Raw genomic sequence first — 12,489 nt, forward strand, 5'->3', positions numbered from 1 at the left:
CCGTATTAAGAGTCCAGGCGCTAAACTGACCTGCCTGCAGTCCAGACCGGTCACCACTGAGAACATTTGGTGCATTATAAAATGAAGCCCCTGAAACTGACGATCAGCTGAAATCCTGAATCAGACAAGAACAGAAAACACTTGACTTTCAGAGCTACAGCAGCGTCTCCTCAGTTCCCAAACACTGACAGAGCGCTGATAAAGAAGAGGCGATGGACAGAGCAGTGAACAGACCCCCGTCCCAACTTTTTGGAATGTGTTGTTGGCATCAGCAAAACCAGGAAAATGTGCATATATTTTTCAAAAAACATAAAATTTCCCAGTTTCAACATTTGATTTGTGGGATTTGTACTATTTTCCTTTCAAATACGGTTTACGTGATTTGCAGATCATTGCATCCGATTTTTATTTACATTCGGCACAGCGTCCCAACTTTTTTGGAAATGGGGTTGTAGTGTAGCTCATATAACTTTGTCCACCAAAATAATATCGCTTGAAAAGGGAAATGTGCAGGTCGCATTAATTTCTGGGCTCATCTAATAAATTTAATTTGAGTGATGAAACAAGCTTGAAAGGAAACCTGTGGAGCGTCTTTGACCAGCATCAGGTGTCTGCATTTCATCTGGAATGGCCAGAAAACGTTGATGTGAATCACTAGTAGCTTAGCGCTAACGGATTCCGAGAATCCCACAGGGGTGCTAGCAGAAATTGGCATCATATCACATATATAGTGATATATATGATTTGTCAGATCTGAAGCTGTAATAGTCATGATTATGACTTTACGCTGCATTGACTGCTCAGCTAATGACTCTGCGCGACTCTTCTGCCCTTGGAGCGTATTTTTGCGAGGCTAGATCTCGGAGTAGAAGCTTCATTATGTTTGCAGTAATGGGAATGTTGAAGGTAAAAGAACAAGCGGTTGAAAATCCTGTAATATCCTTCTGCTAACGGTGAGAGTAAACATTAGTTCTGATTCAGCTGCTCCTCGGCTAATGGAGAATGACCACCTCAGCGCTCCGAATGTGCCCACGGCTCATGTGCGCAGACCGCTTGATGGATTTTGACGTCGGTTGGAATGGCACGGAGCGCCGCTAAAGCTGTGTAGAACGGCTCTGACGTGCTAGCAGAGACGAGGAAAGGTGAACAGCTACCCTGCAGCTTTCTCAACATGTCCAGAGTCAAGTCGAGGCAACAGCGTCCGGCGCTGTGTAGAAGTCTTCAGCCTGAGAAAATGGTTTTATTGTATTTAAAGCTAAGTAAGTGTTTGTTTGCTCAGGAAAGGACTAACATTAGAGTAGGACAGGCTCTTTTCCTGCCCTGCCGCGGCTCCACAGCTGAATCAGATCAGCAGGTAATAATAAAATTATCCTCCTCTACAGTAAAATAAAGCTCTGCTGATCCTTCAACTCAGTTTAACAGTAAATGGTCTTAAACGCTGGAGTTAATGTAGAACTGCTGATTCACCCTTTAACCCTGAAGATCAGCGCAGACGGCTGGTCACCATAGCAACACAGACGACAGTCTCACCCAGCTAGTGGCTACGAAAAGGCAAAGAGAGAGATTTAAGATGGACATCGATAATTTGGAGACGAATGGACTGATTAGTGTTTATAGTCAGTCCAGCTGGTTTCCTGATACGTTTAATCTGCGATGAGAAACTGTCAAACACTAAAAGTCGTGAGGCTGAAGTCGGTTTCTTGTTTCCCAGCTTCTTCTTTCACCTTAAATTGTGCTGCAGTGACATTCTGGCACAATTTAAGATGTTAAGGGAAAATTTCAACAAGAAGCTGGTGAACGAGAAGCGACTTCAGTCTCGTGGAAAATCGGAATTTACAAGAAAATTCTACTTTTGTGGAAAAGTCTGGAGATGTGAGAAAAGCACTTATAGTTGAAGCTTAAAGCAGAGCAAAGTAAAGTATTTTAGCCTATATTATAATATGGCCACCTACTGAGACACATTTACAGCCAAGATGGAAAAATTGACATGTTGTGGCTCCCAAGATGGGGCAATACGATGACATGTATCATTAATGTGACTAATTACATCATGAGAGAGCTTAATTAGTCCTATTTAATAGAAATTAGTGCAGTGATGTACTATATTAAACACAGAAAATTGCCAGGGCCCCCCAGCAGGCCCAAATTACACACTGGCCGTGCTATTCTTAGGTTATTACACACTTCTGTAAGCTAAGAGTAGCTCAGCCAGTTTGCAGTTTCTGTGGTTACCAAATCGTATATCTTAGTTTGTAATAAGCCTGAGATTTTTCGGAGTTAAAGAAAACCTCCGATGACTTAAATGTTTGGCTGAAGAGTTTATAAGCAAGAGGAACCAGATTCTTCTTCTTCTTACTAGTTCATTTATCAATTACAATGACTTTTTATTATATCCATGTGTTTTTGTTTATTTTTGTGTTATATAGGATTTATACTAAAGATTGTGGAAAGTATAAAAGTATAAAGACATTTTTTTTGTTTTGTTTTGTTTTTTTTTATTATTATTTTTTTTTAGATTTAATAAGTTGGAACAGATAAAATAGAACCTGTAGTGCCACATATAAAAATGCTATAATGATACAAGCTAAAGCACATTTACTGCCCAGAGATATAGTTTTAACCCATTTGCTCAGCTGACCTAAGACCCTCTGCCCAGTTCTGTGTGCCCTCCTCCTCCCATCGCCGCTCGAACAAAGCGATGATGTTCAGCTCGTCGCTCAGCCCCGGGCTGGTGTGCATGGGGGAGGTGAGAACAGGAGCGATAGGGAAAGTGACAGGAAGGCTATATTTTCATCATTCTGCCTGTCTTCACTCATTAGGTCCTCATTTAAACGTGCAGCGTCGGTGTGGACGCAGCGCCGGAGAGGCGGTGTTACAGTGGCAGCGCTTACGGAGAGATCTGTCAGCAGAGCGGAACGTCTCACAGCTCTCCAATCTGCTGTGAAGCCCTCCTCGGCCCACTCTGTCAGGACCAGAACCACGGAAGCCATCTACTGGACCCTCTTCTCTGTGAAAGGGATCTTAAAATCAAATTGCAAGGTGGCCCACAGCAGTTGGGAATCACCAAAAGCCCCATGATGCAATATTATTACGATGCTTAAGTCACGATATGATATTACTGCGATTTTGCGATACGCTGAGAACTGGGACAACGTATTTTGAGATTTATTACTGATTTCAACAGCAAATGTTCTCCATAAAGTAGAACGTTTCCAACATCTGTTCTGTCTAATGAGAGTTTTCAGTCTGTTCAACTCATTTCAGTCATTTTTATCGCAGCGACATGGATTGTGAAGCAAACAGACTAACACGTTCGCGAAAACCTCGCTTTAACCCTCTGTGGTCCACAGGCTGTGTATCTAATTCTCTGTCTCTATATCTGGTTCTGTATCTTTGTGATGATCCAGCTCAGAAATCCAGCTCAAACCCTTCCTGAATCTGTAGAGCCGCCCTTTCCATTCCATCTCATCACGAGATCCTACGAGACTCACATCCGGAGTTATGAGCCTGTGAAGAGGGGCTGAGATACACGTCATCTGCCTCTCACCGTGTGGAGCTGCTGGATTCGTGTGTCCGTCTACATTCTGTGTGAAACTGACCGACGGACACTCGGGAAATCACTAAGGACTGACCGTCACGCCGGACACCCTTCATTCTTCATTCAGTCCACATCGGAGACTCGTGTGAAACGGCGTCAGAGAGTTTCCAGCTGCTGAAGCTGCTGCAGCCGGTTTGGAAAGTAGTGATGAAGATAACGGAGCGTTTAGATATGAAACATGTGAGGATCCTGTTCTATGAAGAACCTTTAGAGGAGAGTTTAAGAAGAGAGGAACAAACAAGAGAGAATGACCTTCGAACACAGAGGGTTAAGTTTCTAGAATACGGTATGGATACTTGGCGTCCGTGTATTGACAACATTGCCCCACAAATTAACGCCGTACTGTGCTGTATTGATTGTGTCTCCTACCCTTAGTGGCTTCCACCCTGGAGGTTTTCTCCAAGAGATGCCAGATAAAACATCGGGAACAAAGTGTCCAGTGTGCTTTCAACTGTAAAGTTAACTAAATATTTAAGTGAAAATCCCAAAACAAAGACCAAAACCTGCAGCTGTAATCACAGACATGAGCACCTTTCCCCCAAATCACACAGCCTGATTACTCTGGATGATAATTAAACCCCAGTGATAAAATCACTGACACAGATTTCTGTGTCCTGCTTCGTTTCCTCATATGAACTCTTCATGTATTCTTATTCACAGCTTTGCCGGAGTCGTCCGAGTTTGGTTTTTCTATGAAAATGTTGGAAATGAAGAGAAAAACGGTTGTCCAGTTTCCACAAAACAATCCCACAGAGTTTACAGGAACATATCAGCTACTGTAATCCATAAAATAAACAGTAGCCTGAATTCTGGGGCTTCATATCCCCAGCAGCATGACTGACTACGGTTGTGCCCTGTTATCATGAGCTGAACCAAAAAAGGCTCTAATTATTAGAGAAGCACCGGAATTTCGGCCTAAATGATCATTATCATAAACATATAGAATTAATTCCAAGACATTTATTTATTATTGATCATTTTAACACGGCCGTCGTGATTTACACTGTCTGAAAATGTCATGACGAGTGGACCAATAGAAATGCTTTAAAGTAACGTGGAATAACGTCTTTACATTAACTTACATTAGAAGAAGAGAGTGATTTAGTTTTTTTCCATGTTCTCAGTTCCGGTTTCAGTTTCCGGCCCTGAATTTTTGTTTATTTTAGAAAGTTTATTCTAGATTGTGTTTATTTATTTATTTATTTACTTACTTATTTTTACCGGAAGTTCTTTTCTACAGAGCCCCACTGGTGACATCCTGTATAAATGACTTAGTAAGGTGTGGGAATGAGATGATTAAGTCGTGGCCATGACTTAGTAAGGCATGGGAATGAGTTTGCGGCTTATTAAATCATGGCCACGCATTAGGATTTCATTCCCATGTTTTACAAAGCTGTGGCCATGACTTAATCATCTATTCCCACACATTACTAAGTCATGGCCACCCATTTGGATCTCGTTCCCACGTCTTACTAAGTTGTGGCCATGCATTATTTTCATGTATACAGGATGTCACCGGAGGGTCTCCGTACTTTTGGTCATATTGAAATGACTGAATTTACCAAGATTAGTTTTTTTCTTCATTTTCTTCATCATTTTTTGAATATTTGTCATAATATTTAAAAAGGCTTTTTAAGGCTTTTTCAGTTTTTGAGATTTGGGATTCATTTTCAGTTCTACATCACAGCTAATCTACAGTATGAGCCACATAGAAAATCTGGGATTTTTTTTTCTTTTTCTTTTTTTTCATTTAAACCTCAAAATAAACACAACTTTAGAATTTTTATTTTATATATATATATATATATTATTTTAGAAATAAAAGTTATGACAGTAAAAATGAAGAGATTCTACATTATTTGTGTGAAACTCATCGGGGTCTCAGGAAAGGTTTGAACTGTATTTCTAGGCTGTTTTAACACGAAGGTACAGAAACACCCAGAAACGGCGAGTTTAGTCTCTCCTCGATGACAACCAGCTAATCGTGCTGGCTGAGTGGCTGAAACTGGCGCTCCTCGTCCGTCGGCTCGTTGGTCGAGGGGTATGGTTCTCGCTTCGGGTGCGAGAGGTCCCGGGTTCAAATCCCGGACGAGCCCAGGTCTTAAGGCGTGTGTATTTGTACATAGATGGAACGATAATAAAAAGAAGTCCTGAAATTCCCTTTGAATTTTTCAGTTTTCACTTTTCCCTCACTCTGGAATGCTGCTCCAGGAAATCCCTTTATTAAATCAGAAAGGAATGCAGAACAGGAGCGTCGTCAGCGGTGCTCTCGGACTTGACCCCACTGCATGTTTGCAGACACTGATTAAACCGCAGGCCATACATATTTCCTGATTATGGTCTGCCAGCTGATCTATCGGTCAGTCCTGGATCGGACAGTAAAGCAGAGGGATGGAGAGGATTACTCTTTTTGCGTGTCATGTTGGCTCTTATTTTCAAACAGGTCATCAGAGCAGCCAAATCTCTCCATTTTCATCTCTTTATCCCTCCGGTTCATTCCCATTGTTTGGTATTTTTTGTTTGTTTTGTTTTTTTTTCCCAGAGTGATCCTGCTTGTGTTTAGTTCCATACAGTATTCACAGCATTCATTCTCCATCAAAAGTTTGGGGACACCTTTACTTTTCCTGCTGTTAAATTCTGATAAAGTAAGATAAAAACACTGGAATTGCCCAAAAAAGAACAGCCGCTTTTATTCTGGGTCGCCTTGTGCACAGATTGTTAGTATTACTGTTCTTATTGTTGGTATTGTAGATTATGTTGCTTATAGTTTTATTGCTAGTGTATAAGTCGTTGGTAATGAGTCACGGCTTCAGTCCTGAGAGCGGCTAAAGATTTATTCTTCATACATACGAGCTCCTCCACAGATGACCGTGAGAGCGGCCGATGATGCCGAAGGAGAGAATTCCACTCATTAGTGCAGGAATCAGCCGCTTATCGCTCTTCATTAGAGAGCCGGAGAAACGCTGCGCTGTTTTCTATATGAGTGTTCAGAGTGTGAGGTGTAATCAGAGGTTCAGAGGGTTTGGTGTGAAACGGTCCAGGCGTCTTTACAGTGGTGGTGATGGGAACCAGGCGTCGCCATGACTACAACACAGATATAGCCACTTCATTTACCATCCAGAACCACCAGAGAACCTACACGAGTCTTCTGAGCTTATATGGAATGTTGATGATGGAAAACAGTGGAAAATCTGGAATACTGAGTTTTCTTTGGGGACTATTTTGCCGCACAGCGCCCTGCATGTCTCCCTCCACCATGAATGGAGTTGAAGTTCTCTAAACTCTCATAAAACAGCGTCTCAGTCATCAGGCAGTGAATTCAGAACCAGCTCATGTAGGAACTTTCTGTAGGAGCTTTTAGAGGGACGTCTGGTTCCTATCACCACCACTGTGAGGAGCTTTTAGAGGGACGTCTGGTTCCCATCACCACCAATGGGAACGGTTCTGACTCGGTAAGATTATCTAGAACAGAGTTTCACACCAGTTGCACACTGAAACATCAGAGACCAAAACAAATGCAGGTCCCTCAACTCTTAACTGATTAACAATGATAAAAATTAAAGTTATAATCCTGAAATATGAATACGGAGAACAAAATATATTCCAAATGTATTTATCAAATATATTTTTGCAATGTATGAAAATAAGCAAAACTCCTTTTTGTTAAATATGTATTTTAAATGTCCTTATTTATGTTTTCAGTAGTGTGAAATTTTGGGAAAGCTTACAGATACACCCAAATATTCATGAGCTGAATGAACGGTACTGAAGTCTGTGGTCTGCACTGTACTTTACAGTAACCATGTACGTCTGCAGTCAGACTCACATAAACAAGATATCAGATCAGGCCTGCATTTCACATCAGTACCTACAGCCCTCGCGTCTGTCCTGTTAAAGGACCGTTTGATCAGATGTAACATGAAGACAAACTCATTTCAGACAGTGAAGAGCATCAGACAGGATTCTGGAGGTTTTCATAAACACGTTTACATACATTTATTTTTGTATGTGACGTTTCTGTGTTTAATATTCCCACATGCATTTTATTATAAAATACGAACACCATTCGCCAGACGTGTCTGATCTTCAGAGTCGGACCAAATCAGACTGAGCCGTAAAACTGAGCCAATATCAGGTTCAGCTCAGTTTGGTCAGTTTGTCCAGATCAGTATTAATGTTGTTTTGTTCCAGCCGGTCTGTAAAGCTTCTTACAGCCCGTTTAGTTTGGCGAATGGTGTTGGGTTCATTTCTGGCTGATTCCAGGTTGTTCAGCTGTTCTTCTGTCACAGCTGCCGACTGAAAAGCTGCTCAGTGGTGACGACAGTTTAGGAATTTAGCGTTGTCTTGTCTTCAGAGTCGGACCAAATCGGCTGTCGGTCAGATGTGGTCTTAACAGCGTCCGTTTTCTGTTTGTGGCAAAGTCAGAAGTAAAAACGTTCAAACGGCTCGAGCGTCTCCTACAGCTATCAGAGTCGTTGCTTAGCAACAGCATATCAGCGGAGTGATGTTTGTTATGGTGAAATAACATGTATTTCATATATTTAAACATAGACATCCATATATTTATTTTTCCATGTGAACATCCTTTCAGACCCACAGCGCTGAGTGGTCTTCTCACAGTGGAAGGATGGACAGAAGCACCTGTAGATGTTTTCAGATCTGAACCAGCTTGATCTTCTCCTCTCCCTCAAAGATCAAAGCTTTCAGCGCTGTTTATCTGATGGGGGCAGTTTTGGGGTCCACCAGCTCTTCCAGGTGGTTGTCAGGAGACACATTTTCTCTGTAGCTTTATGAACTCCAGTTCTGGAAACTCCTGTTCTTTCATTTTGACTTTCTCCTTCATTCTGCAAAAGCATTTTCTTCCATCTAACCTCCTTAGAAACATCTCCTGGGAATATTTAGGAGGTGTGATGGAGGTTCAGTTGTGGAATTAATCCAAAACATCAATTTTAGAACTTCATACCAGTCGTGTCTTGATCTTAAGGTCTTAAGTCAGTCAGCACATATTGAATCTGTACAAAAAGGCAAAATTCTTCACTTTATTTGTGAACATAAAGCGCAGTTTATGTTTCGTGCAGTTTTATTTCTTCGTGATTTTGGCTCAAACAAGCGCTTGTGCGACAGATCTGGTGTAAATAATTTATCCAGCTGTAAAAAAAGTGTTGAGCTAATCTCAGGTGACAGAGCAGCTGGACGTTTGCGTGTCTGGGCCCATTTAGGCCCATATTGCTGTTGCTGTCTGCTGGAAACTCTTAGAGATTTCATGTTTATTGCAAGACGAAGCTGATATTTTATTATTGCATCACTGAACTGAAACTGTGTATTGAGTCTAGATGTTTTCTATCTTCAGCAAGATTCTGTTGCATTTTAATGAGTTCCCTCATCCAAAGCCTACACCTGTTAGACTCTGAGCGCCTACATGCTCAGAAAAAAAGGTACTAAACTCCCCGGGGTTCAAACCTGAAGGATACGCCTTCGGTACCTTTAGTCAGGGAACTGAACCACATTTCATAGCAGTTATGGGTTTTAAATCGCGCTGCATTGTCACAGCCGGTCTTTTCTCCAGCCTTTTTATTTTATCATTCTCTTTTAAAACTCAGAACCTTAAACCCGCTGTTACACCTTTGAGGGAGCATTTACACTGTTTGTACCTCGATGATTACATTTACATTTACATTTACATTTATGGCATTTAGCAGACGCTCTTATCCAGAGCGACTTACAAAAGTGCTTGTCATTACTTCAGAATATCTCATGTTAATAAAGGTCGACATAATTTTAAAGAGCTTTGCTCTAAATTGCTACCTGAAGTTATCTATGCATTGAGACCTAAAACAAATACAACAAGTAGAAAAAATACCTACAACTCAACACGGAGTCTACACAACACTAAACCTGCTGAAAAAAGTTTGTAATACAGTGAACAATAAAAGAGGTGAAGATCTTTAATAGACAGTGATTGAAAGATGTATCGTTCTACAGAAACGTCTGTTTTTGTGTCCCTAGCCTTTACAGATATGTTACACTTATTACAATAAAACATTTAGTTATTTTAACAATTACACCTTCTTGAGCCTCAATTCAGCAATATTGGTTTTAAAATCAATCATATAGAATTCCGGTCAGCACAGGAGCGCTCGTCCCCACAGTCAGGTGTGAAGGCTGAGGTCTTTTTTTTTTGACTGCAATAATCTCTACATGACTATGAAATATATTTATGAATATAATCTAAATTAGTATAATAATTAAATGACAAAGGAACAAATGCCACATATATATATGGTGGCGCTGTCGCCTCACAGCGAGGAGGGTCTGGGTTCGATTCCCCTGCCGGGTGACTGGGATTCTCTCTGGGTGGAGTTTGCATGTTCTCCCCGTGTCTGCATGGGTTTCCTCCGGGTTCTCCGGTTTCCTCCCACAGTCCAAAGACATGCAGTCAGGCCAACTGGATGTGCTAAATTACCCCTGGGTGTGAGTGGCTGTCTGTGTCTGTCTGCCCTGTGATGGACTGGTGACCTGTCCAGGGTGTATCCTGCCTTCCGCCCAATGACCGCTGGAATAGTCTCCAGCACCGCCCTGCGACCCTGACGGAGAAGCGGCTTGGAAAATGGATGGTTGGATGGACATATCCATATATTAAAAACTGCTGGGACGAGGGAAAACTGTACGGGAGTTCTGTTCACTCACATACTAGGCAGTAATACTGAACCTACAAAACACAGAACTGCACTTGTGATGGATTAGGAAGCTGCAGTCTCAGATAAAAGACCTGTAGGCACATCCGACTGTGTCTCAGTTCAGATGTGTAAATAAAAACTAAATAAAACTTCAGTTGTCCTGACGTTGTGTTCAGTCACAGCCTGTAGGACTTCACAGTCCTGCGCAAACAAAAATAAACGACACAAAGTTGGACTTGATTAAAGAGCTACAGCATGTAAACAGCCCTAGCCACGCCTGATAATCCGACTAACGCCTCAATCGGAATAGTCTAGTCCGACTGAGGCCATTCGGAATACAGTGTCTATCCGATTGAACGAGGTGGGTAAACCTCTAAATAATCCGTTAAATAGAAGAATAATATCTGTGTAAACGCCGGAATCCCATTGCGCTCCAATCGGAACGTGTAAGTACGGTCTGCGCATGCGCGGCGCGTCATCGCGAAAGGTTTATACCGGTCAACACGACTGGACCTCACACGATGCTCGCTGTCATGGTAACGTTCACTCTAAGCGGTTCTCCACGCATGCGAGTCACTTTGCATCGGATGACTTGTAGCGAGGATGTAAACAAAGGTTTTCATCAGATTGTTGAACAGAGTGAACATGAACTCCTCAGTCTGAGTCCGTAATCCTGTTGTTTTCAGTCGGACTGGCAAAAATCTTTGCATGTAAACACAGAAACTCACTGCTCTGCTCTTAACGAGATTCCGCGCACGGTCAAGTCTCAACATGAACTACGGATGAATCGCTGGGCTAAACAGGATTCGCGTTAACGGCACTATTTTTTTAATCGTGTTAATGTGTTACTATCGCGTTAAGTTTGACAGCCCTACATATATATATATATAATAAAAGTCCCCAGGAGTCGTGTCTCTGGTGTTACCGCGTCTCTTATTTTGAAATAAAAGTCACTCTGATGACGCCGCTCGACCTCCTTTGACCTGTTTTCTGAGGATCTATGGAGAAAAGCTCATGGTGAGTCCACTGTGTCTCTCAGCTCTCAGAGATCTTCTCATTCAGCTCATGATCTCATATGAAGCTTCTAGCTGACGTCACCGGTGTGACCGACTTTATTCTGAGGTCACTGTGAAAAAACAGAAACTCAAACGGATTAAATTCCATATTTTAGTGGACGTTCCCTGATGGACAGCACATGGTTTGATGTTCTGTAGCAGCCGTTCATTAAAACGTCTCTGGTGTTTCCTTTATTATGAGGAACACCGATGAGGATGGGTCACACCAGTGACCCCTATGGAGAGACAGACGAGTGGACGTTTGTGTATGAGTGCAGGTTTTTAGTACTCGCTGATGCCAGTTCAGCTACCACACCGAGTGTCCTACCTAGAATGAAGTAGTTGTTAGTGAAATAGATTTTAAATGGTGAGCAGCGCTGCAGTGGAGTGGTGCAGTGGCCTCGCCTGCTATTCCCCTTTTCTGTATTTTAATATTTTATACTAACATTAAAACCTTATTCTCTGTTCATGTTGCTGTTGTGCTGCTGTTTGCTCTCCGGTGTGGCCCAGAGGAGGACGGGTTCCCCTTCTGAGTCTTGGTTCCTCTCAAGGTTTCTTCCTCCTGCTCTTAGGCAGTTTTTCTGGCCACTGTCGCTGGTGGTGATGCTCATTAACTCAGTAAAGCTGCTTTGCAGCAACATTTGATGAAAAATGTATATTGACATATTATATTTTGACAGTGAGGGCAGCTCTACTTGTGCCGGGCAATATGACCATATAAATGGTTTTTGTGATAAATTGTGTCTTACTACAATATTTGTAGTACTTGTAGACCCTGACCAACTACGTTTCATTACAGAGAGGGCAAAATCGGCCCCGTTTAACTGGATTTAGTGTCAAATATTGACTAAAAATCATTGTGTTCACATTTTTTTTTTTTTTTTTTGGTAACACTGCAGATGCTCAGTCTGTCTTTAATCAGTGGTGGATGAAGAACACAATTCATGTACCTGAGTTAAAGTCGAGACCCCCAAGGTAAAATATTCCTCCAAAGTAGAAGTTCCTCCCTTTAGACCTCCACTTGAGTAAAAGTACTAAAGTATTTACCTTCAAATGTACTTAAGTATAAAGTAAAAGTACTAAAGTATTTACCTTCAAATGTACTTAAGTATGGAAAGTAAAAGTACTAAAGTATTTACCTTCAAATGTACTTAAGTAT

At 41.7% G+C, this 12,489-nt stretch overlaps 1 protein-coding gene and 1 non-coding gene across 3 annotated transcripts in view; both read left to right on the top strand.

Moving 5' to 3' along the window:
* LOC108413784 (gamma-aminobutyric acid receptor subunit beta-2) overlaps positions 1–12,489 on the top strand; it is a 175,372-nt gene that overhangs the window by 45,137 nt on the left and 117,746 nt on the right. The gene's annotated exons all lie outside the window — the stretch shown is intronic.
* trnap-cgg lies at positions 5,623–5,694 on the top strand. Its single transcript has one exon. It is a non-coding gene; the product is annotated as a tRNA-Pro (tRNA).

Source organism: Pygocentrus nattereri, chromosome 16 (genome assembly GCF_015220715.1).
Source record: "Pygocentrus nattereri isolate fPygNat1 chromosome 16, fPygNat1.pri, whole genome shotgun sequence".
Lineage (NCBI taxonomy): Eukaryota > Metazoa > Chordata > Actinopteri > Characiformes > Serrasalmidae > Pygocentrus > Pygocentrus nattereri.